The following is a 27,798-nucleotide window of genomic DNA, read 5'->3' as shown; positions in this document are numbered from 1 at the left end:
GAAGGTGTTAGGCATCCATCTCGCCCAGTGAAACCGGTCTTTTAGATTATGGTGGCCATCATTCATATCATATCATCCAATATGTTATCAATCAATTTGCATGTTGAACTTAATGTGTGTGCATATGATAAACCCTAATTCAATTTATTAAGCTTTGCATTTGGATTGAAAAAAAGATTTTAGTGAATATGTGTGGATGGTGATATCCTAGATTGAAGAATTTGAGAGAATTATGAAACAAACATGTTTTTTTTCATATTTTTTATGTAGATTTAAGATCAAAGTTAGTGTTATGCATGAACATGTGATGAACAACCAAAAGCATTACGCATATGAACATTTAAGAACATTCAAATATATTCAAGAAATTTAAATAAACACTAGCATGCTCTAATCCTAATCTCATCATAATAATATGAAAAACAAGTTGGGGAAAGGGATTATACATGCATGCAAGATTCATATGATGGAAGAGGAGACTCTTGATAGAGGTTCATAAAAGGTGTTTTTTTTTTTCGTATCTTGGAATAGAGGAGAGGGGTGGAGAAAATATGAATGGAAGGTCATTTAATGAGGATTGACAAAGGATAAAAAAGAATCATGAACCTAGACCTTATTTTAGCCTTTAGGGAAATCTGATGCATTAAATGTAGAGATTGGTGGGAGTGATGAACAAGCAAAATTTGGTTTTCCCATAGCTACTGTAACAGCCTGCAGAGTCAAATTCAAAAAATCATATCTTACTCAATTCTGATCGGAATTATTTCGTTCTTGTGCTCAAAGTGAAGCCCCAGATGTCTAATTTTCGGAAAATTAACCTCATTCATAGATTCAAAATATTATGAGAGATATCAATGAAATGGTGAGTAGAGGTCATTTGTTAGAAAATAATTTCAGCACAATCAACATTAATAAGTCCCAAATTAGTTTCCAATTAACATTAATAGGCTCCAATAACTCCTATTTCAGACTTAATTAGTTCCAAATTTACCCTGATTAAAAAGATAATTGCACAAATTACTCATTGAATAATTAATGTTTGACTATCTAATTAATTAAGTGTGTGCAATCTTACCATAAAATATAGTCCTAACCAATCAAATTATAACAAGCCATTAATCTCAAATTCATTAAAACTTGATTTGATGATGACTTTCAATCTGATGATCCGATTAGGGCTTATGACTAGTTGATTTGATCGTTACAACATCAAGGTCATTTTGATGAAATGAAATTAAATATATAATGGCCACAATTAAGATGCCCCAAGGTGAAATTATCCTTTTATCTGAGTTTAAATGCGGCTTGCAAAATGGGGTGTTAACAAAATGCCCCTCATTGACAGAGCTTGAAAAGCAAATGTCAATGTATGAAAAAAGATACCAAAATTTGCAATCAGTATTTAACCGTGGTGAATGTATGATGAATGCAAATCAAAATATGGATCGACATGCAGTGCATCAAATGTGGACCGAAACTCGAGGGAGATTGCCTACGTACACCTTGGTGGAAGGATCAGGTCCAAACGTAGTTCATGCATGCAATTTTTTTTGAATGAGTACAAGACATGCTTACCTAAGGTCAAGAAAATATGGAGATTCTAGTCGTGTGTTTTAGAGGACCAAAGGTTCTGGGTCTTGAACATGTTTTAAAAGGATCGAGGATTTTTGGGCTTTGGCTCATGTTTCCAGAGGATCAAAGGTTCTGGATCTTGGCTCATGTTTTCAGAGGACCAAGGGTTTTTGGGCTTTGGCTCATGTTTTTAGAGAACCAAAAGTTCTGAATCTTGGCTCATGTTTTTAGAGGACAAAGGAATTTTGGGCTTTGGCTCATGTTTTTAGAGGACCAAAAGTTCTGAATCTTGGCTCATGTTTTCAGAGGACAAGGATTTTTGGGCTTTGGCTTATGTTTTCAGAGGACCAAAGGTTCTGAATCTTAAACATGTTTCTAGAGGACCAAGGATTTTTGGGATTTGGATCATGTTTTCAGAGGACTAAAGGTTTTGGATCTTGGCTCATGTTTTCAGAGGACCAAGGATTTTTGGGCTTTGGCTCATGTTTTCAGAGGACCAAAAGTTCTGGATCTTGGCTCATGTTTTCAAAGGATCAAGGATTTTGGGTTTTGGCTCATGTTTTCAGAGGACCAAAGGTTCTGGATCTTGGACATGTTTGCAGAGGACTAACGATTTATGGGCTTTGGCTCATGTTTTCAGAGGACCAAAGGTTCTGGATCTTGGACATGTTTTCAGAGGACCAAGGAATTATGGGCTTTGGCTCATGTTTTTAGAGGACCAAAGGTTATAGATCTTGGACAAGTTTTCAGAGGACCAAGGAGTTTTTGACTTTGGCTCATGTTTTCAGATGACCAAAGGTTCTGGATCTTGGCTCGCGTTTTCAAAGGACCAAGGATTTTTGGGCTTTGGCACATGTTTTCAAAGGACCAAAGGTTCTGAATCTTGGACATGTTTATAGAGGACCAAGGATTTCTGGGTTTTGGATCTTGGACATGTTTTCAGAGGACTAAGGAATTTTGGGCTTTGGCTCATGTTTTCAAAGGACCAAAGTTTCTGGATCTTGGACGTGTTTTCAGAGGACTAAGGATTTTTGGGTTTCGGCTCATGTTTTCAAAGGACCGAAGGTTATGGATCTTGGACATTTTTGTAGAGGACCAAGGATTTATGGGCTTTGTCTCATGTTTTCAGAGGACCAAAAGTTTTGGATCTTGGACATCTACAAAATAAATATTTTCAATTAGTAACAGAGTCATTCATTGAAAAGAATTTAGCATACCTAGCGAATCCCCCTAGTTTGGGACATATTCCATGCTTCAATTAATGCTGAGGGTGGATAGTTGACTTGATGTTGTACCACTGGAGAATATGGAAGAGGATCATAACTTTCTGTTCTTGGTTCCTGAAGAAGAATTTAATGAAGATTTTTCCTGTGACTTTTGAAAAAAAAAAAAAATTTTGAAAGATTTGAAAATCTTGAATTTTTTTTTGAAAGAATTGAAAATTTTGATTGATTGATTTTTTTTTTTTTTGAAAGAAAACTAAGAACCCAATGCCCCTAGTCCCAAGGCTTTTTGAAAATTTGGAAAGAATTGAAAACCTTGATTTATTTATTTATTTTTGAGAGCAAACTAAGAACCCAATGCCTTAGTCCCAAGGCTTTTTGAAAATTTTCTCTTTTCTTTTCTTCTCTTTTTTTTTTTTTTTTTTTTTTTTTTTGAAAGATATGGAAATCTTTTTTTTTTAGAAAAATTGAAATCTTTTTTTTTTTTTTTTTATAGAAAATTGTCTTTTTTTTTTCTTTTTTCTTTTTTTTGAAATATGAATATTTGTTCATTATCAAAAAGTGAAGAAGATGAAGATGAAGATAGAGTAAAAATGATGAAGATTTATTCATGATGAGTTTTATTTTATTTTATTTTATTTTTTTTGAAAATCCTGTCCTTTGAATGAGAATAACTTTGGCTTGAAGTTGGTGCAGATTGCTCGATAAGTCCTTGCTTAGTTTGTGTAAAAAAATAATTTCAATTAGCAATGGAATTTTTCATTGAAATGAATTCGAAGTACTTAGCCAATGCCCCTAGTTTGGGGCATATTCCATGCTTAGATTGAAGATAAGGTCATTTGATGTTGCAACCATTGGGGAATATGAAAGAAGATCATGGTCCACCATCATTGGTTCCTGCAAAATGGCTTTCTTTCTCTAGCTTCTTAGAAACCAGTTATCATGAAAATATTTTTGGCCAATGCCCCTAATGTGGACATGCTTGCAAAAAAAAAAAAAATGGATTGATGCCTCAAAAGAAAACATGCTTTCATGCGAGAATGACATATTTGCACACAATATAAATAAGCCAATGCCCCAAGTTTGAGCATGCTTGATACAGAACAAATGAGCTTAGCCTAACGTGCCCCCAAATAATTTTGTCACATTGTTTTGAATTTGTTCCCCATGATTGTTTGGGTGATTGGGACCAGGCCTTTGAAAGGCTGCCTACGTACCTCTCCCATAAAGGATCAAGTCAAGAGGTAGTTCAAGAGGACTGGATTTTTGAAGAGAAAGATTTTTTCTTTTCTTTTTTTTTGGAAATGAGAATTCTCTTTCTTTTTTTTTTTCTTTTTTGAAAAATTCTTCATTCTTTTGAAATGAATAAGTGGTGATCCTTTGAACAACCATTTTGAAAAATTTAAGTGTTTAAGATTCAAACAAATCTCTTTGATTAGGAAGGATCAAGATCATTAAACTCATGTAATCAAATTTGCTTATTTCTTTTGAACATTGTCTAATTAAGTCTCCAAAGGCAATCAAGAAATGAAATGTGATAATATTTAGGAATCACATTGTTGGGTGCTAACAAGAGGAGTGCTCTAAGTTTGATAGTTCTTTTGAGTCATTTGACGATTTGAGTATTTGAATTTTTTTTGGAGATATCAGCTAGTGGGGCTTGAAAATCTTAAGCATTTTTCCTTTTTAATTCAAGAGAAAATACTATTAGAGTTTAAGAAGTGCCTACAATTAGCTAGACTTCAAGGAGGTCTTATTCATGGATTGTAATGTAGGGCGGGTTCAAGTTATGAAATGAAGGATAAAAATGCTCAAAACCCCTATAATATTCCCCTTAAAGTATGCATTACCTAGAAATCACGTATTTGAGGAGTTTTCCCATTTCTTCCTTGTCATCTTCTCACTAGTCTTCATTGTCACTTGTATCAACATTTTTTCATGTTGATTTCTCTTGAATTATATCTCTAGACTTTCATCTTGTAAAATCCTCTTCTTTTTAGGTTGCATCTTCAATTTTTGAACTTGGTGGGATTTTTCTTTTCTTTGGCCGTAAATTTTGTCCAGGCCATCCTTTTAGGTTTTCAACTTAGCGGGCTTTCTCTTCTTTTCTTTTTCCTTCTCTCTTTTATATATATAAATATATATATATATATATATATATATATATTTAGCCCTAGCTTTTGCCTAAATTGCCCATTTGGGTTTTCAGCCTAGAGGGCATTTTTTTTTTCTCTGTCTTTCATCTCTTGATTGAATGAACTTTTGGGGATCTTTTGCCTTCCTTATTTTTCTTAGCTTAAGTCATTTTGATGCACTCTCTAGACTTCTTTCTTACCTCGATGCACTTGCACATTTCTATGCTTGATGAATCTTTTCCTTTTTTTGATGATCTCTCTTTTAGAAGAATATTGTATTCCTCTTGGCATGATGAATTTTAGGCTCTTCAAACTTGATGCACGCTTTTTTTTTTCCCTCTCACATTGATGGAATTTCATTTCTCTTTCCTTGATTGAGTGAAACCTCATTTTTCTTTGATAATCTCTTATCGTTAGCTTAATGAATTCTCTACTTTTCTTTCAATGTCTTCTAGGAGAGCTTTATCAATTAGCTTCAAAGCTACAAAGTTGAGTCCTCCTCAACATGAGATTTAAGTATGCATAACTTGATTTTTCCCACCCTAAGTTTAGATTTTAGTGGGTTCATGCAAAAAAGGCTACATGTTTGAAGGCTCAAATGAGCTAACAATGGATAATGAACATTCTAGGTAATATGAAATATTTTGGTTTAACCAAAGATAGCCTCCAATCCTTACTAATGCTAGCTTGTAGGCACAGTGACTCAAGCTCTTTAAATAAATTCATCTTAAAAGAAAAAGTATGAATGCTCTAATGTCGTGAAACAAAAGACTTTTGAAAATTGGATCGAATGCATGGATTCTTGGGATTTTCCAATGGATGGATTCTTTTTGATTTCCTTTTACAACCTTCTTCTCATATTCTAAGTCAAGTAGCAAAAGTCTTTACATGGATCAAATGAAATTAATCGTTCCTTGGTACAAGTTGATTGCTCAAGCCTTTAAACATCAAGATTTAGAAAAAGTTTTGTCCAATGGATCCTCATGTGCCATTTTGAAAAGGATATATATATATATATATATATATATATATATATTTATTTATTTATTTATTTATATATATTTTAATCTCGAATCCTTGAAAGAAAAAAATTGGGTCTTTTTGAGAAGTCACTAGGAAGTTCAATGCCCCTAGGTCAAAGAATTTTTTTTTTTTTTTAAATATATATACATGAAGAAAGTACATCAAATGATACATAAAATTTTAGAATCAAAGAATCATAGAAATATGGAACAAACAAACTTTAAGCTTAACCATGATATTGCAAACCTAATGTGGAGTAAGGCACAGTTGGGCTGCTTGCTTCTTCTTGGTCCATTGAGGATTCTTGAGACTTGGTAGGCTTGAACCTTGACTATGATCTTTTGGTATTTGCTTGAAATGGCTTGACCTTACACTTGGAAGGCTTGAACCTTGATTATGATCTTTTGGTATTTGCTTGAAATGACTTGAGCTTACACTTGGAAGGCATGCATCTTTTGAGCTTTTGGCCTTCGATGTTGATCATGCATATACACCTTTGATGGGCTCAAGTGTTGGGCTTACACTCATTCAAGAAACAATTTGGGCTTCCATTTCAAGTAGAGTTCAATCATAGGCTTTTGAGCTTGAGTTCATTCACAACATACAAGGTTCAAACAATCATGATGGGCTCAAGTGTTGGACTTGAGTCATCATGGTTCAAACAACAACCAAACACATGCGTAATGAAATGCAATTTACATGGACCGACCTAAAGATAGGTTTTATGGGTCATTACAACATGGGTAGAAGGTAGGTTAAAGGTCCCCAAAAGCTAGGACATCGTACCTCCCAACTTGTGAGCGTTGGTCCGAACGATACAGTTTGTCCTTATATAGCACCATGGTATAACCATGATGATCCTTGTCGCGGTGGGTGGTAAGTTCACCGCTAGGTATATGAGTCTTAGGAAGACCACAATCCATGGCTAATACTACCGGGATTTTGGGCTTACACATAAATAAAATAAATTTCATTCAAGCAAATGATGCATGACATGCAATAGAATGACATATTAGACATATTATATACAAAAGAGTAATAAACAAACAATGACATGGTTGGCCACTATAACCTAATTAAAGCTTAGCCCTTAATATCTCTAGTGGAGTCACCACTGAGATAGACTACGCCCTCGGCCCGTTTTTGGTGTTTTGTGTTGGGCCAAACCCATGTGAATGGGTGGAGTCGTGTTATTGCCTCTCAAAATGGAGGTTCAACTGATTATATTTTCCCCTTTAGATTAAGGGTTTTACAATGGAGTTGCCACTTATTTAATTATTGGAATAAATAAGAAAACCAAAATTGAAAAATTCCTTATTTTATTAATTTGCAAATGAATTTACATTGATCAAAAGAAATTACATGGTTTTGGTCATAGATACAATCTAAGATAAAGTACATGGTTTTGTTTCCTAGTTACAATCTAGAAATTGAAAATTACATGGATAAACACCTATCTTTCCCGATGAAACCGGTCTTCTAGATTATGGTAGCCAACATTCATATCATATCATCCAATATGTTATCAATCAATTTGCATGTTGAATTTAATGTGTGTGCATGTGATAAACCCTAATTCAATTTATTAAGCTTTGCATTTGGATTGGAAAATAAATTCTAGTGAATGTGTATGGATGGTAATATCCTAGATTCAAGGATTTGAGATAATTATGAAACAAACATGTTTCCATATTTTTGATGTGGAACAACCAAGAACATGTGAAGAATGCATATAAACATTTAAACATATTCAAGGAATTTAAATAAACACTAGCATGCTCTAATCCTAATCTCATCATAATAATATGAAAAACAAGTTAGAGAAAGGGATTATACCTACATGCAAGATCCACACGGTGGAGGAGGAGACTCTTGATAGAGGTCCTAAGGGTGGAGTAGAAAAGAAGCTAGGAGAGGGAGAGTGAGTCTCACTTAATACTTTAAGTCTTAGGAAGACCAAGATATGACAAGACTACTCTACTTCAATAGAACTCAAGGGAGGAGAAAATATGGGGTTTTTTGTGTCTTGAAATGGACGAGAAGGGGTTTTATATAGTAGTAGTGAAGAAAATATGAATAGAAGGCCATTTTAATGAGGGTTGACAAAGGATCAAAAGAATCATGAACCTAGACCTTAAATGTAGAGATTGGTGGGAGTGATGAGCAAGTAAAATTCAGTTTTCTCGTAGCTATTGTAACAACCTGAAGAGCTAAATTCAAAAAATCATATCTTACTCAATTCTGATCAGAATTGTCTCATCCTTGTGCTCAAATTGAAACTCCGAATGTCTAGTTTCTAGGAAAATTAATCTCATTCACAGATTAATTAAGTGTGCAACCTTATCATAAAATGTAGTCCTAGCCAATCAAATTATGACACGTCATTAATCTCATATTGATTATATTTATAACCAATTGGAAATATTTTTTCATAATCACATATAGTCAGACTCAATTTGTGATAGCGCATCTCGGCCATTAAAACTTGATTTGATGATAACTTTCAATCTAATGGTCCGATTAGGGCTTATGATCAATCGATTTGATCTTTATAACATCAAGGTCATTTTGATGAAATGAAATTAAGGATTAATGACCACAATTAAGGTGCTTATTTCCAAGGTGAAATTACCCTTTTACCCTCCATGTGAAGTTAATGAAGGTTTCAAAATGGGGTGTCAACAGAATGCCCTTCATTGATTAAGCTTGAAAAGCAAATTTCAATGTATGAAAAAAGACACCAAAATTTGCAATCAATATTTAACCGTGGTGAATGTAGATCAAAATGTGGACTGACATGTAGTGGATCAAAATGTGGACAGAATCTCGGGGGAGATTGCCTACATACCCCTTGGTGGAAGGATTAGGTCCAAACATAGTTCATGCATGCAAATTTTTTTTTTTTTTTTTGAATGAGTACAAGACATACTTACCTAAGGTCAAGAAAATATGGAGATCCTACACCGAAGAAACATTTGGAAGCGTTCAAGTGAAGCCTATGCTTCCTTAGGACTGTAAAAACTTCATCTAGATTAGTCACATTCTCCGACACCTTCTTACTTTTCACCACCATATCATTGATGTAGGCCTCTACATTTTTACCCAACTGATCTTCAAACATCCTCGTCACCATTCTTTGGTATGCAGATCCAGCATTCTTCAAGTCGAAGGGCATTACCCGATAATGGTAATTCCCTGTTAGGGTAAGGAAGGTAGTTTTTCTCTTGATCTGATAGTGCCAACGGGATCTGATGATAACCTTGGAAAGCGTCAAGGAAGCTCGTTCTAGGGTGGCCAAATGTTGCATCAACAAGTTGGTCTATCCTCAAAATAGGGAATGCGTCTTTGGGGCATGCTTTGTTAAGATCTGTGAAATCAATACACACTCTCCATTTCCCGGATTTTTTCTTGACAACTACTATGTTAGCCAACCACTCTGGGTAAAACACCTCTTTGATAGTCCCAACCTACTTAAGCTTGCGGACCTCCTTCTTAACCGCATCGGCGTGTTCCTTGAAAGACCGCCGAGGTTGTTGTTTCCTTGGGATTACTCTTGGGTTTACATTCAGATTATGGCATATGAGTTCTAGATCAACTCTAGGGGCTTCGTATGCATTCCAAGTGAAAACATCTAGGTTTCTCCTCAAAAAGTTCACTAATTCCTCTTTCACGTCTAGTGGGAGCTCGATCCCAAATTGGAAGTACCTCTCCTCGTCTTCTCGGATGAAAATCTTATCCAATCCTTCACATGATACTGAGGAATCCGAGGGGCTGGTAGGGCGGGCACTGATTGCTATCAGGTAGGAGTTAACTTCGAGGAACCAATTTCAGATGCTTGGTGCCTGATTTCTGCCACCATACACTACCTGGCTACTGCCGGCTTCCTAACAACTCACCAACACCTTCCTTGGTAGGATACTTTAACTTTACATGTAGAGTTGAATATACAGCCCCCATGGCATGGAGCCATGGCCTTGCTAGGATAGCCGTATAGGATGAATAAGCCTCCACCACAATGAAGTCCATGTTCACCACCTACTTTCCTGTTTGAACAGGTAACTTAATCATGCCCCTAGGAACAATGGTCTTTCCATCAAATCCAACCAAGGTGGTGTCATATTTACTAAGGTCTTCGGGCTTGAGTCCTAAGCCTTTGTACAAGTCCGGATACATGATCTCGGCCCCACTTTCCTGATCAATCATTACCCTATTTGACATCGAATCCCACGATTCGCAAGGTTACTATGAGTGCATCGTCATAGGGCTGAATCGTTCCCTCCTTATCAGCCTCGGAGAACCCTAGGATTGGCTAGTCCTGCAACTTGAATTTTTTAAGTAGCCCACCTTTCTCATTCACCTTTGACTATGGAGATATCATCATCACCCCGCTAACAAAGCTGGGATCTTTTCTTGGTGCCACAAAAATGACATTGATTGTTCCAAGGGAAGATTGAGGAACGTTGCTCCTCTAGGACCCTGTCGTGGGCTGTTCTCCTTGAGTGGCAGGCTAGTGCAAAAATTGCTTCAGCTTCCCAACTTTGACCAACTGATCAAGGAAGAGCTGTAATGTCCTGCAATCCTCCGTAGTATGACCTCGGTCCTGATGGTACTGACAATATATATTTTGATTCCTTTTGGTGGAGTCTCCTCCCATTCTGTTGGGCCATTTAAAATATGGCTCATTATTAATCTTTTCCAGCACTTGGTAGATCAACTCCTTAAACACCGAATTCACCATTTAAGGTCCAGTGGGGTTGCGGTTTGCTTGAACAAAAAACTCTCTCCTCGAATGGGATGGAGTGTACCGGTTAGCCTGGTTATCTCTTCGATCTGGTGTAAAAACTTTAGCCTTCGCCTTACTTTAATTTTGATTTTCCTCAACCTTTTTGTGCTCTTCAATTCGGTCCATTAACTGGTGCATGCTCCGAGGAGATTTCATGGTAAGGGGCTTCCAAAGGTCTGAGTGTGTAGGGAGACCCACCTTAAAGGTTCTGATAGCTACATCTTCAAAATTCCCATCAGTTTCATTGTAAAACTCCCAGTATCTATCGGAATAGTTCTTGAGGGTCTCTCCCTCTCTCATAGACATTGAGAGCAAAGAGTCTAAAGGTCTCGGGACTCAACTACATGTCACAAACCTTGCTCCAAATGCCCTTATTAGCTCCTTAAAAGAGCCTATGGATCCCTCCTCTAAACCATCAAACCACCTCATGGTAACAGGGCCGAGACTCGAGGGAAAGACTTTATACATCAATGCCTTGTTCTTAGAATGGATGGCCATCCTCTGATTAAAGTGGCTCACATGCTTAATAGGATCCGTCTTGCCATTATATATTGTAAAAGTGGGCTGACTGAAGCAGCGAGGGAGCTCAGCCTGCTCAATGCGTCTAGTGAAGGGTGAGCGTGATATTTGAAGGAAAGCCTTTCCCATGGTATCATTTACCATGCTTCTTCGCGTTGGGGTCCTAGACCTCTTATGATAGTGCTTCTCACCAGAAGTGTATCGGGATGATGATGTGAAAGATTCACTAAATGGAGTTATGCTTCTTCATCGGTAACTTATATCCTCCTCAGAGCTAAAACTCTAGCTTGGGGTGGGAGTCCTCTCCTCCTTTATCCGTGTCTTACGATAGAGGCATCGGCGTAACCAATTCACTTTCCTCTTAAGGTTATATACCTCCTCATCATGCGAGTTATGATTGGCATGGTGCTGTTTGGTATACTCGGAATGCACAGATGGAGCTCTTTCATTGCGGGTGTGGGCCATATCACGGTCCTTTCTTCGTTCAAGATTCACAAATTGGTCCCTTCACTGGGACCCAACAGACTCCAAGGAACCACTTCTTCTAGAGTTGGCCATAACAAGATGGCTTTTACCTAAGGGTATCTAGGTGAGATTCCTACAAACGGCGCCAATTTTGGAGAGCAAAAATAAGTCAAACTTGCTTTTTTCCTCACACAGTTAATTTATAGAGGTGGGATGCTAATCAACCTTTGATACCTTTATTTAAATATGTTTGATTAACTAAAACTGAAAGGGTCAACACTAAGCATAAGAGTATAAGATAAAAGTTGGTCAAAATAGCCTCGGGAGACTTATATTATGTTCTTCGGGTTTGATCCAAGGTGTTGATTACACTTGTTCTTGGCTTACAATTACACTCTTATGTTCTTCTTTCTTCCCTAATCTTTCATCCCCTTTTTACAAAGGTCTTTCCGCCTTATATAGCCTCCTAGGTTGTATCTCAACCTTCCACTTTGAGGGTTTAGGTTTGTTTCCCTTAATACTTGTTCCATCAGGACTTCAGTGGAAGGCTTCTACACCAGGTTGTGTGCTGTGATGACATTGTTCAAGGGTCATTTCCTTATTAATACGGCCATCTAAGTGAGTTCAGAGCATTGAATGTGAAGGTGTTGGGTGCCTTATCTGCATTCTTCCTCAATTTATGCCCGATGGTCTTCAGAACTGGTCCTTGGATCTTCCGAAGACATAAGAGTATCCTTGGGGTCCTCGGGTATTATAGTTTCCCTAGGCTTACGATGTGTTATTTATATTTTTCCTGAGGGGACGCTGTCAGTATCTTCCAAGATCTATTTTTCTAATATTGGACCTCTCTCTTTTAACCCTGTCCTCGGATTCTCGTCCTCCCACAAAAAAAAAATATATATATATATATATATATATATATATATATATATGAAGTTCATGAAATGCCAAGGCCTAAAAAATTAATAGGAAACCATCTTCAAATTTCTCATTACAATAAATTTTGTAATCATAAGTGCATCTCGATTGATTAGAAATTTTTGAAATTGAAATTGACCAATCCCTAGTGGCGGCTCCACATATATTTTAGGGTGGTCACCTGACCACCCACCACCCACACTTGCCAAAATTTTTTATATATATTATATACTAAAATAACATATTTTGACCAACCTAGTAATAATATTGAACACTTTGACTTGAGAATTACAAGAATTTATGTTCAACAAAAATAAAAGTAATGTTGCATTCACAATATTTTCACAATAATTTCACTACAAATTGCAACTTCTAACTTGAGAAATAATATTGTGGTAAGTTGTTATTAATTTTAATTTGAGCCTAATACTAACATCACTTTTTTATCCATCAATATATAACAACTGATCGCATAAGATTTTTATGAAAATGTTATGAACAGAGCATTACTTCATAAATAATTTTGGCCCCCCAAATATAATCCTTAACCTCTTTTAAAAACAATAATACTTCATGTATTTGCGCTTTTTTTTTTTTTTTTTTTTTTTGTGACATACATCCAAGTTATTTCTTCATTAGATTTTGTATAATTTAATTTTTTTGGTGACTATTAGGGTACATTTTTTTTTTACACCTAATTTTATTTAAGTACCACCTATTTATTTTCAAACACCACTAATAAGTTATTGGGCTTTCACAAATACTTTTTGCCCTATTATTATGTTGACCACAAATATTTCATATCTTATTTTTTAAATTGGGTCATGATATAAACTATCACAAAAAAGCCCAAAAAACATATATTTTATCCAATTTTATTATCATTATTTAGCTAAACCCAAAACCAACCCTACGAGCCTAATGCACACATCCCATTCTATTTAAAGTCCAAGAATACTTATGCTTGGCAATATTTAAAAAGCCCATGATTCAAGTTCATGGCAAAACAATTTTATCAATGGAATTCAAATCCATAATCAAAGCCTATGGTTTAAACCCACGGCAATTTTATCAATGGAATTCAAATCCATGATCAAAGCCCATGATTTAAACCCATGGCAATTTATTTATCAAAAGCTCAGTTCTTACTAGCAATATCAAAAAAGTCTAGTTCTCACTGGCAATATTTAAAGTCCAATTCTCATTGGCAATATTTAAAACTCAATTCTCATTGGCAATATCAAAAGTCCAATTCTCATTGGCAATATTAAATAGTTCAATTCACATTGGCAATATCAAAAACCCAATTCTCATTGACAACATCAAAAGTCCAATTTACGTTAGCACTATTAAAAACCCAAGCTAATTACTTGGCACTATTTTATCAAAAGCCCAAGGTTATTAATACTTGGCAAAATACTATATCATAAGTATTTCGCTTAAAAGCCCAATGATGAAAAATGTTTTTAAGTTCTTAAACATTACTATATATTATAAGCCCGGAATCTATGGCAATCATCTATTCTCAAAACCCATGGCAATTATCTTATAAAAGCCCATGGAAAGTTATGATTATTTATCTTAAAACCATGACATTTATTTATTTCAGACCATATTATAAAACCATGGAATTTATATAATAAGAACCCATGGTCACTATTTATCTTATATCACAACATTCATAATATTTATTTCCGAAACTCATGGTAATTATTTATCCTACAAGCCCATTATGATTATCTATAGAAAACCCATGAGTATATCACATTATTCCATAATAGTGGTTGTTACCATATTTTATTTGAAACCCATGAATATTGCATTTATTAAAACCAATGGTAAATATTATTCATAAGAAACATTGGAGGTTACTATTTAAAAGCCCCAAAGAAAATGCCATTTACAAAATAATCCATGGCAAAAATTATGAGAAACTATACAAATTGTTATTTAAATCCCATGAAAATTAATACCCAAAAACCTATCATAAATATTTATTAAAGCTCATGAATACATTTCATTTTTACTAATGACTAAAGCCCATATGGAATAAAAATCCATGGCAATATATTGTAGCTTTGTCCATTTTGTAAGGCTCACAATCAGAAAGCAAAAGGATAGGCCCAAGTGGAAAGAACCACCTAGTTAGAGGCTCACCAAAGTACTCAGCTCTCATGGTCAAGCCTAACATAAAGTCTCAGCCAAAACAGCCCATGTGTGCAAACTGACCTAGCTGGAGAACTCCATTCAGTTCTGCCTTCTGCTGGAGATCACCTCAAGAAGCAATTAAGCTCCCAAACCAAATTAGGAGCTAGCCACCTGTCCCATCAACCTCTCTGCCACTGCCAATTCTGATGTGAACAGTACTAAGGGGTTAGGCTGACACCAAAATGCTGAAATGCAATAAATGTCATTCTTCCTTCCTAAGTTTCAGTTACTGCTAGAGGAAACCATGACCAAATAATCCAAACTTCAACAAACTAGTTTCTTTAGTACTAAAAATGTCTAAAACTAATTCATGAACTAAGCCCATGAATTCCTAAAGGGGAAATATAGGGAAATGTGGTTTGGAGGGCATAAAAAGATCTCCAGTAGAACTCCCTGAAGTAGGTGTTGAGGTACATTTCTTTACACCTAATATTATTTAAATAACACCTATTTATTTCTTTTCAAATGTCACAAACAAATTATTGGGCATGCCTAAATATTTTTTTTTTTACTATCACTATGCTAGCCCACAACTTTTCTCCTTTCTATCACAAAATTGGGCTACAAATGCAAAACACTATGGGACCTCATAAAGCCCGAATTATTTATTGAGCGAGATAAAATCTAATCCTTTCTAAAGCCCAAAATTTTATACTTAGAAAATATTCGAAAAAAACCCACAATTCAAATTCATGGCAATACTATTTTTCCAATGGGATTCAACTCCATGATAAAAGCCCATGATTCAAACCCATGGCAAATTATTCGTCAAAAAGCCCAATTCCCATTGGCAATATCAAAAGCCCAATTTTCATTGACAATATCAAAAGCCTAGTTCTCGCTGGAAATATCGAAAGCCTAATTTACGTTGGCACTATTTTATCAAAAAGCCCAAGATTATTAACGCTTGGCAAAGAAAAAATATCATGGTATAATTATTGCTTAAATATTACTATGGCAAAAACCATGGCAATCGTCTTATAAAAGCTCATAGGGAGTTGTCTTGAAGATTATGTTCTCATATTATAAACCCATGAAATACATGGTCATCATTTGCATCACAACATCCATAATATATACCTTCAACGTAAATATTCAATCCCACAAGCTTATCATTTAAATTATGATGGATTCTTAGAAACCATGAACATTATTTACTGTAACGACCCAAGGAAAAGCGCTAGCCACATCTGCGCTATACCTCAAAAGGACTAGTCACAATTGAGGCTCCTTGCAGTTGTTAATAAAGCCCAGTTCAACCCAGTAAATACCCGATGTGGGACTCATCACACACCCACACACATCAAACAATCAATCAAATTGGAGCATCACATTTACGATATGAAATTCATCATAGTAAATATTATTTACAAAGGTATTTTGAAACTTGTCCTACTGTTTCAAACATCACAAATAATTGTCCAAAGGCCCATTGCAAGTATCTATGAAAAACCCAAATATATTTACTAATAAAAGACCATGAGGAATGAAAACCCGTGGCAGCATGTGTTGTTGATGTCCATTTTGTAGGATGCACACAACCCAGCCCAAAGGAACTAGCCCATGTGAGCAAGCTCAATCCAAAAGACCACAGCAAGAGGTAAAGGATTGAAAGTGGATAACCAGCCCTTGTTTATCCCTGACCAAAGTACAGCTGAAGGCCCCTACAAGAGACTAAGTCTTTGAGGATGAACTAGGGGCTATCCCATCAGCTTTCTGTCACCTTCTACTTAACGTGAACAGTGCTCGAGGGTTGTGATATCAGCTAAAGTCTAAAGGGTGATGGAACTCCATCATCTTCCTCAAGATTTTACCTCTAGCAGAAAGGGAGCTGAAACCAAGTTATCCAAACCTTAACAAATTGATGCTATAAATGTCAAAAATGTTCAAGACATGATTCATGTGTCAAGCCCATGAATCCAAAAGGGAAAAAATTGGGAACATGTGGTTTTGAGGGCATAAAGGGATCTCCAGCGAAACCCCCTAAAGTGGATTTAGAATTTGGCACCTAGCTTGGGGTGTTGAATCCTACTTCTTGGAGTCCAAATCTCAGTTGCAACAACAGGATTCATTCTTGATACATGCCTTAATCCCATTGGTTAAACTCAGTCCCAAAAATCCTAGCATTTAATGCAAAACACTCCAAAATCCCATCATGTGTCATATATTACCCAAAGAAGCAAGGCAGCCCCTAAAATAAATCTCCTACTTCTAGCCAAATCCTAGGAAGATTAGCCTTGATTCCCTGCCTCTGATTAGTCCTACGTTTTTTGGATTCTTGTTAATTAATGCTTCTCTAAAACTCCATTATAAAAACATAAGCACCTCAGCCCACAAACAAACAGCTACTCCCTCTGAAACTTGATTTGTTTGCCATTTTTGCTTGTGGTTTAGCTCTCCTTAAGCTCACCACTCATTCCCCTTAGACCACACTCACCTAACCTCAAATATTCTTTTCCCCCTTTTACACAATCACAGCTCATAAATGTCTCCCAATTAGTCACAAACAGCCCATTACTCACTAAAGCCTTAACCTCAGTATTAATCCTATCCCACTCATTCAAAATAGCCCACATTACCTCATTCATGCCTTATGAACACACACTCACCAAAATCTTAGTTTAATACTTACTGTATTGAGCCGAGATCCCTCTCTCCCTTCACACCATGCCAATTAATCCTTTTCTTCTTCCCATGGAACCTTTAATTTTACTTTTTGTTTTACTATTGAAGGATATAATGTATTTGTAACAATTGAACTCTTCCCTCACATTGATGTAATGATGGCCGAAAGTACAATAAATTCCCCTGACTGAGACATACAAGGACCCCCAGGAGTTAAAACTTTCCTAAATTTATTTAATCATTGACTTCTGGACTATGTAATTTCACCCTTACTGTTGGAGAATTTATCTTTCTGGACTTAAGTGTAATTTCACCCTTATCGTTGGAGAATTCATTTCCCTTGTACTATCAGAACAGGACCACTAACATATTAGTTAAGTATTGTAAAGTATTTTCATTGGGCTTTGTTGCTGTTTTATCAAGTGCAGCCTTTGTTTCTTGCTTGGATAGGCTTGTCATCACACCGAAAGCCTTTGGGTACCATCTCAAGAGCCCATAGTCGAGTTTTGGCTTGGCTTCCCAACATTTTATTTAGAGGCATCTATTTCTCCCTCAACATTTTTTTCAGCCCCCTGAGTCACGTGTGATCAGATTCTTACAATATTTTTTGAAAAGAAAAATATTTGCACGTGCGAGTGCTTTTGTTATTATTGTTATTATTGCTATTATTATTGTTGTTGTTGTTGTTGTCATCATTGCTATATACATATACGTTTGTTTATTTATATTTATATTTATATATATATATATATATTTGTGTATACATATATATATATATGTATATATTTGGAAAACTTATCATTGTTAGTTAACTTGGAGAACCTTGACATTCATCAATTTGCCCAACTACTCCAAAAAGCTCACAAGATAGCCCTATTAGTTAAGCCATCTGTCACTGATAAGCCTAGAGCAGAAAAAAGAAGCCCTCCTCAAGATCTTGCTATCTCTAGTGGAGAATCGGCGGCAGGGGTGAAACACAAGAGGGATGATGGTGCAAAACAACAAGAGCTGCCTCCCATTCCATGTACTGACAAAGAAATCAAGGTGATAGTTGAGAAGTGGGTAGCAAATAGAGTCCTTAGTGTCATCAAGCCAAGCTGAGAGCCTACTAAGGAAGATAAGCAAAGCCCTTATTATTGTAACTATCATTAGTATGTGCATCATAAGACCAGAGATTGTAGGGCTCTTCAGAGGATGTTTCATAAAAAAATCGCAGACGGGACCCTTGATTTAACCTAAGAGCAGGAGGTCTAGCGAAACTCGCTGCGACAACATTACAGAGGGAAGGCTACAGTAGTAGTGGTGATTCATGCAGGGAATATTGAGGATGATATGAGTAACAGCAAGGAACTACTACCCGCAACCGTCTCAACATTTCAAAGGAGCCCAGCCTTTTGTGCCTTGTTCAATCAACTTGGATTCAATGAAGAAGTAAGGAAGGCAGCAACCAAAGCACTAGTATTCATTGCCACTGACTCCGGTACATACTGCCTTACCGCTGAAGCTCATGCCAGCAAAGTTTTCTTAGAAACTACTAATGCCATCACCTTTACTGATGAAGACATGGAAGTGCAACACCCTGATCATAGCAGACCCTTATATGTCGCAGCTTAAATCAACGATGTCCACATACGGAGGGCATTAGTTGATACTAGTGCATCCTTGAATCTCATCCCAACTAGTACACTTAAAGCAGCTGAAATCTCTCTTAATCGAGTCACTGGCACTCCCATAGAAGTGGATGGTTTTGTTAGGATGCAGGAGTATACCATTGGGAGCATACAATTTGTCCTTAGAGTAGGACCTATTGTGACACTTACAAGGTTTCATGTGATCGATTCAACCGTATCATACCATGCCTTGCTTGGGCGGCCTTGGCTCCATAAACACAAGTTAGTCCCATCCACATATCACCAATGTGTTAAAGGGAGGTTCAACGACAAGCCCATACGCATCCCAGCCAACCATACTCCGTTTGACTTGTCTAAAGCCCATTATTTTGAAGCAAATTTTTATGATGAATTCACTCAGTGTAGGGAAGATGCCACATCAAAGCCTATTGGGACCCCACTGCCTGATTGGGAGGTTATTGAGGAAGAACCTGAGATGGATCTGAGGGGGATCCTTGATCAAAAGAAAAAGAAGAGAGAGCGTAAGGAAGCATCTAGCAGTGGGTCACATCTAACGTATGTGCAAGTCCAACTACCGGCTAGGCGTCTTGGTTATTGATTATGACGATACGCAAGGCCTAGCTGTCTCAAACAAAAAGGTACAGGACTAAATGAAGCCAATACAACACCAACTTGCTGGTGCACTCGAGAAACAACAGCTCCAGTGGAGCATTCTCTTAACAACATTGCTGAAACAGAAACTCCAGCGGAGCATTCTTTTGACAACATTGCTGAATTGTGTGAAAAGTTATTACCGACACCCAATCTGTCCTTACCAGCTGATATGGAGTTGGAAGTTGTCGATCTTAGTAATGACCCTAATGTTCCACGAACAACCTCAATTAATGCAAATCTATCACAGCTGGATGAAACCCAACTTATCGCACTTTTAAAGGAATATGCTAATGTCTTCGCTTGGGAATACAATGAAATGCTTGGCCTAGATCCCAATTTAGTGGCACATGCTCTTAATGTTGAACCAAGTGTGAAGCCGGTAATACAACCCATGCGAACCTTCCATCCGGATATTGAAGCTCAAATCATCAAGGAAGTGCAGAAACTCCTTGCAGCTGGTTTCATTAGGCCCATTGAGCACCCGAAATGGCTATCAAACATAGTGCCTATCAAGAAAAAGAATGGGCAAATAAGATGTTGTGTTGATTTTTGAAATCTCAATAAAGCATGCCCAAAAGATGAATTTCCACTTCCAAACATGGACATGCTAATTGACTCGGCTGCAGGACATACTATGTTCTCATTTATGGATGGCTTTAGCGACTACAACCAAATTAGGGTGTCACCTAAGGATGCGGCCAAGATTGCCTTCCGAACCCCCATTGGGAATTTCTACTATACCGTTATGCCCTTTGGCCTCAAGAACGCCAGTTCCACTTACCTAAGGGCCATAACCGCAATCTTTCATGATATGATGCACAGAAATTGAAGACTATGTGGATGACATTATGGTGAAGTCAAAAGCAAGGGAAAATCATTTTTATGTCTTAAGGAGAGTCTTTGAAAGCTGCTGCCTTTACAAGCTTCGTATGAATCCCCTTAAATGTGCTTTTGGTTTTTCTGCTAGAAAGTTTTTGGGTTTCCTTGTTCACCAACGAGGGATAGATGTTGATCCTAGTAAGGCACAAGATATAGCTACCATAAAGCCCCTTATTATAGTCAAGGAGCTTAAAAGCTTCCTTGGTAAGCTTTCATACATCTGGAGGTTCATTCCTGGTCTCGCCGCTCTCACTACTACCTTCACCCCTTGCTGAAGAAGGGAAGGCCTTACTGCTAGAATCAGAGATGCCAGCAAGCTTTCTCTCAATTGCAGCAATTCATGACCAAGTAACCAACCGTATGTGCACCCACATTAGGAAAGTCCCATAAGCTCTATTTGCCCATCAACAGTGAGCCAATAGGAGCATTAATAGCCCAAGAAGATCAAAAGGGGGCTGATCAGCCAATTTACTATGTCAGCCGGATGTTGAAGGATGCTGAGACTCGATATTTAAAAGCTGAAAAGGCTTGTCTCTCTCTCATATATGATGCACAATGACTACGACATTATTTTTTAGCTCATACAGTTTACCTCATGACGAAATCTCATCCTATACGCTCACCCTTGCAGCGTCCTGTTCTTTCCGGAAGGCTAGCACAATGGCTCTTGCAGTTGTCTGAATTTGAAATCATCCCTATCGCCCCTACAGCTGTAAAAGGGCAAGCTATAGCTGACTTACTAGCGTGGTTCCCAAGAGAAGAAAGTTGGGATGTTACTGATGAAGTCCCTAGACATTTACTGGAGTGAGGTGGATTCTTAGATTTGATGGGTCCTCCCCTGCTGCTGAAGGAGGAGCTGGAATAGTTCTAATCAAAGAAACAGGGGAAGCAGTAGCCATGTCTTTCAAACTTGACTTTCCTTGTACCAACAACAGGGCTAAGTATGAAGCATACCTCACAAGTTTGGTGGTAGCACGTGAAATGGGAATCAAATGCCTTAGGGTGATTGGAGATTCGGACCTAGTTGTTTGTCAAGCTAAGGGAGAGTTTGCACTCAAAGAACCATCATTGGAACCATATAAAGTGATAGCCCAAATGTTGGAAAATTCATTTGAAGACTTTGATATCCAACACTCTCAAAGGTTCGACAACCGTGTTGTTGATGCTTTAGCCACTTTGGGGGCTAGGGTTAGTTTTGAAGGTACAACCACTAAAGTTACAATCATAAAGAAACCCATTCTAGTCATACAGGTGTTGAAAGAGGAGTTTTTCGGTCAACCATTAGACCAAGCAGATTAGCAGTCACCCATCAAGAAAGCGCTATTATCTCCATTAGCAAAGAGCAATTGAAATGTTTCAAGGATTACACTTTGTGGTGGTGGGGGAGTTATACAGAAAGTTCCCGGGAGGAGTCTTGGCAAGGTGCTTAAGTCTGAGAGAGTCTAGTAAGCAACTAAGAGAAGTCCATGAGAAATCCTGCAACTCCAACAGTACAGTGAGTCTCTACAGGCATCTCCAGCGGTCAGGGTATTATTGGCCAGACATGGACAAACAGGCTGCCAACATCCAAAGTCAGTGTGAAAAATGTCAGCACATCCCCAACCAAGAAGAATCATATGCTATGTTCACCTCTAACAATTGGCGAATCCCATTTCTTGAATATCTCATAGAAGGTATTTTTCTCGACAATCGGGATGAGGCATATCACTTAAAAAGGATGGCGACTTACTACTTTGTGGAAGGAGGTATCCTTTTCTAAAAAGGGTTCAATGGGGAGCCTTTAAGATGCTTGGAGACCCCCGAAGCATAATCTGTCATGCAAGAAGTTCATGTGGGTGAATGTGGGGATCATCAAGGCAAGAAGCAACTTCTCCAGCAGCTGCTTAACCTTGGATAGTTTTGGCCAACCATGAAGCAAGACACAGCCAAGCATGTGAAGACTTATGACGCTTGTCAAGTCCATGGGAGCTTGATCCATACTCACCCCACTAGTCTCCAAAACATGACAACGCCATGGCCATTTCACACTTGGGGGCTAGACTTGATAGGGCCAATCAATCCACCATCCTATGGCTATATTTGGATATTAGTAGCTATGGAGTACTTCACAAAATGGGTTGAGGCAATCCCATTGAAGAAAGCTACCGGTCCAGCGATTGCAAATTTCATCCGTGAGCATATAATTTGTAGATTTGGCATTACTCATAAGATCGTCAGCGATAATGGTACTCTCTTTGTCAACAAATATGTCCACAAACTGCTTGACCATCACCGCATCAAGCATAGAAGATCTACTCCTTACTATCCCCAAGGCAATGGCCAAGCAGAGGCAACTAATTGAGTATTGTTGAGAATTCTCAGCAATATGGTCCATGAATATGAGGGAGGATGGAGTGAACATTTGTTGGAAACCCTATGGGCCTACCGAAGTTCAACAAAGACTGCTACTAGTTTTTCACCATTTTCTCTTGTGTATGGCACGGAGGCTATATCACCGATGAAGCTATTTGTTCCTACACCTAGGGTGATTCATGGTCAAGAAATTGAAATGAGTGCAACCACCTGTGCAAAATGTAAGGTCCCCAACCTTGAAACCTTAGAGGAAGTAAGGAATTTGGCCCCTAGCCGTATCTAGCGGTACCAACAGCAAATGGCCAATGCCTATAACAAGGTCATAAAGGCTAGAACTTTTGTTAATGGGCAAATGGTTTTGAAGGCAGTAGATCATGTGAGAAAGAGCCTCTCTGCCCCCTCTAAATTTGCCCCAAGTTGGGAGGGTCCATACCTTGTAAGGGAAGCCAATGATAGTGGTTACTATCGTCTAGCTACAGCGGATGGTGAAGTCTTCGCGAAACCTATTAATGGCAAATGGCTTAAGTTGTACTATGTTTAATCTACCATGCTTGTACTGTGTGGTCTTTTGCCACTCCTTTGGAAGATCACAACTACTACTAAATAAAGAAGTAAGCATTGCTTTTGCCATAATCATGCATATTTTTGAAAAGTACTGAATTTTTCCTTTAAAAAAAAAAAAAAAACATAGTTGTTCTCTTGAAAAAAAAAAAAAATATATATATATATATATATATACACACATATGAATACACATACATATATATATATATATATATGTATATAAGTACACAAACATATATATACGTATGTATATGTAACTGAACACTCTATTTTCTTTCCTTCAAAAAAGAAACAAATGTTTTTTTTCTCAAAAAAAAAAAAGAACACAATAGCTACAGCTGGAGGTGTCCTTTGCCATGAATAGTACAATATTTACACATGGACAGTCAAGAAGAAAAAGATAACAATGCACATATGTATGTTTATATACATGCATAGAAGAATGGGCACTATTTTTTTCTTTCAAAATCCCAAAAAAAAAAATTTTTTTGCCTTTGGCTCAAAAGTGGTTTTTGCAAAAAAAAAAAAAAAAAAAAAAAAAAAAAAAGGAACACAGTAGTTACGGTTGGAGGTGTCCTTTGCCATGAAAAGTACAATATTTACACATGAATGGCTAAAAGAAAAGGGTAATGATGCGTATACGTATGTTAGTATACATGTGTATACATATAAGTAGATGAATAAACACTATTTTATCACAAAACATTTTTTTTTCTTCCCTTTTGGCTTAAAAAATCATTCTTGCAAGAAAAAAAAAAAAAAAAAAAAAAGGGCACAGCAGCTACGGTTGGAGGTGTCCTCTGCTATGAACGGTGCAATATCTTCACTTGAACAGATAGGAAAAACATGTGCACACATAAAAAAGTGACAATAGACAACCCCTTTTATGTAGAAAATTTCTTTTAGGCATGAACCTTTTACAAAACAATGTCCATAGTTAACTAGTCCTTCTTTCACATGTGATATTGGTACCTACAATTGAATAAATTTTTGCACAAATAACAACAATACTTATAATTGAACAAATCACAACTAAATAAGTTTTTCTATAGCTGAATAATTTTGCATACATGAATAGTAATAGCACCTACTGCTAGAAGAGCTTTTTCCTCCTATTACATGGAAAAAAAATAAAAAAATAAAAAAAGAGGAAAGAAGTCTTTATAACTAGAGAGCCTCAAAACATGTAGTAACACGTTAGATACATATTACATCCCAACAAAGTTGCCCACTAGAAAAATAAACTAAAGCATGAGTAGCCTAATCCAATAAGCTACCAAGGGTTTCCACGAAGGAGGAGCCACCGCTGGTGGGTAAGGACAGCATGATAGAATTCTTTTGACTTGTCAAAAGGGATAGTTTTGCTGACTTTGTTGCAATTTCTTTCTCTAAATCTGCAATCTTCATCGTAAGCTCAGCCAACTTCATCTCACCATCACGAATGATGCATGAGGCAACAGTAGTTTTAAGCCAATTAAGAATGAACCCAACATCAAACTTCATGGATTATAACTCACTAAGTACATCCTTCCACTCAAGTACTTTATGCAAGTTGAAACTCTTGAGGGGTGTGCATTCTATGTCAAGCAAAACTGCAACAAAGGATTGGAACATCACCTTCCTCACTACATTACCATATGTGCACCTAGACATAAAATTTGGATACTTTTACAATATTTTCTCCAGCAATGGCAAATCCTTAACGGGAACATCAAACTGCTAAAATTTGACTGTGGTTCCCGAAAGTGTATAAAAGTCCTCGACAGATTTGTCATTCTCCCTTTCTTGATTGAAAATCTCTATGAAATCTTAAACATTAACCCCCTGAAACATAGCACTTGATGGCTCTCCTTCTACAACTGTCAAACAAGATTGGCGGAGTTAATCTATTTGTCAAAGAAACAAAAAGAAAGTTTTTCTTTATAAGGCAAGCCAAACATAAATCTTTAGATATTATTGAAGCATGGGCAGCAGAAGCCGTACCTATGGTTTTTCAGCTCTTGGGAGGATCAAGGTCAAATGTGGGCATGGTAGGTTCACTTATAATGCTTTCTCTAGTCGCACCAGCACAAGCAACTCCTTCAAGTGGCAGCAAGGGATCAGTAACACCCCCTCCAGTTACGCCACCTTTAGTAACTTCCTCAAGGACCAATGGAGGTACATCGGTCTTTCTTTCAAATACACTAGCATCAACAACACCGCTAGGCTCTGGCAAAGGGTCAACAACAACCCTAATCTCACCAATTTCCACAATTTCCATGTGTACCATTAAGGAATCAGCAACATTACTTGTGATAGAAATGCCATCAGCAGCAGCAGAAACATAGGATGATAAGGAGGCGAGTAGCAAAAGGTTACCGGAACCCATGATAGTGTCCATGAAGTCACCTCCACGATTTTTAGATTGGGTTCTCTCACTGTCACTAGACTGATGTGGTAGCTGACAACAAAAAAAATATGTCAGTATAAGAATAAAAAAATATATAATAGTAATAGTAATTAAAAAAAAAATGGGGAAGAGAAGAAGAGGAGTTTAAAGATTAAGAATTTACCTCTTCGGAGGAGCTCTCAACATCAGGTCTAACAACTTTCACCCTATGAGTAGGGTTTTTCTCCTATATATCCTTGCCTCAAAATCTGGGCTCAAGAAAGGAATAATCTCGGTAGTCGGTGTTAATAGAGGCCCGACAGCCTCTACCACTAGAGTTGTGAGGGCAAGACTTATATCCTTAGCCGGAGAATCATGCAGCATAATCATCGGAGACTTTGATTTATCTTTCTTACTGCTGCCAACATCATGCTCTATCTTAGACCTTGTCCTCCTAGAAACACTTCCAGCCGGAAGAGTTTCATTTTGAGCCCTTTTACTTGGTGTCTTATTCTCCTCTATTTCGGGTGCAGGGGCTTCCACTATCTTATTCTACTTGCTCCATTCTTCTAGAACGTCTTTGCCATAGACAACCCAACCATCAAGGTCAGTATTCCATTCAATGAAACTTATTTTCTGCCTAACTGCCCATGAACAAACAGCCCGAGTATTTAAAACCAAGCACCGGTTAGGATAAATATCATACCTTGGAGGGCCAATTGTCACCCTTTGGTGCTCTCGGCTAGCAACAAAGTCAACAAAGGTGTTCATTACTTTCCACCAATAGGTACACATATTCCGGGTAACACGACCTTCCCTTCGCCTGCATGGGATTAACACATCCACCTCCCTCTCACACCAATATTCCATGGCTAAACCATGAAGTAAAGGCCTCATTGCCTCTCGAATATCATACTCCACATTATGAATTATAGGCACATCTTGGTCGAGCCCAAATTGGCGTGACACTCTATGAGGATTGTATTTCACGAGGCTAAAACCTGAACTATTAAGGCAAGGGATCAACAATGGGGAAGTAATAAGCAGAAAATTCAAAACCTTGCTACCATCCCTTAAGTTAAACATTTGAGAATCAAGCATCTGAGGATGAGGACAATGATGGTGATGATGGTGATGCTGATGCTTCTGATGTTGATGAGGATGATGATGCTAGCTCTTCCAGTGCTGATAAGATGTGTACTTGATACTCTTACCCTTTTTCACTCATGACAAAAAGGGGGAGTAGTTTTGATATAAGAATAGTCATAGTTTTAGGAGGAGGGTTAGTATAGGAGATTTTTGTTAGGGGGAGTGTTCATATTTTGAGGGATGTAGTGAGGACTTTCTGTATTTTTTTCTTTTCTTTCTATTTTAGATACATTGTTCATGTACCTTAGATCTTGTGATCATGTTGTGATAGCAAACCTTGTACTTGTTGATATATATGCATTTAAGGTTGTTATTACAGTTCTTTCACCTATCTTTACATGTGTTGTTTCTTTTCTTTCTTAATACACATGTTTCTTATATATTGTATGCAATCTATTATTTCTATTTCACACTAAGATGCCGTGATGAGTTTTGTTTAAAGTGTTTCAGAAATACAGGTTGTCAAAGTCTACTTGCCATAAACTCTCTTCTTGCAAAGTTTTTCAAGAGTTTGTGTTAGGATAGATTTTATTGTATTCAACAAGTGAGTATGAGTTGAGTGATTTATGACTTCTCTCATAAGTTCATTTGTTTGTTGTGGTTTTGTTATGGATTGCCAAAGGGGGAGATTGTTAGTACATATGTGATTTAATGTTAGGAACATATGTCAACATTTACGCACTTTACTTGTAATTAGGTAGATCTAGGATGTGTTTAATGCTTCAAGAAA

General features: G+C 37.2%; 1 protein-coding gene across 1 annotated transcript in view; it reads left to right on the top strand.

Annotated features, from left to right (window-relative positions):
* The window catches only part of LOC115993817 (legumin B-like), a 29,789-nt gene extending 8,862 nt beyond the window's left edge, over positions 1 to 20,927 (top strand). Inside the window, exons 7-8 of the mRNA XM_031117796.1 lie at positions 4,571 to 4,575; positions 20,916 to 20,927. The gene's annotated coding sequence lies outside the window, so the exon portion shown is untranslated. The remainder of the gene's footprint in view (positions 1 to 4,570; positions 4,576 to 20,915) is intronic.
* Positions 20,928 to 27,798: the final 6,871 nt, after the last annotated feature.

This window comes from Quercus lobata, chromosome 6, assembly GCF_001633185.2.
Source record: "Quercus lobata isolate SW786 chromosome 6, ValleyOak3.0 Primary Assembly, whole genome shotgun sequence".
Taxonomy (NCBI): Eukaryota; Viridiplantae; Streptophyta; class Magnoliopsida; order Fagales; family Fagaceae; genus Quercus; species Quercus lobata.
Note: the sequence above shows the minus strand (reverse complement) of the source record. Positions and strands in the feature narration are given on the sequence as shown.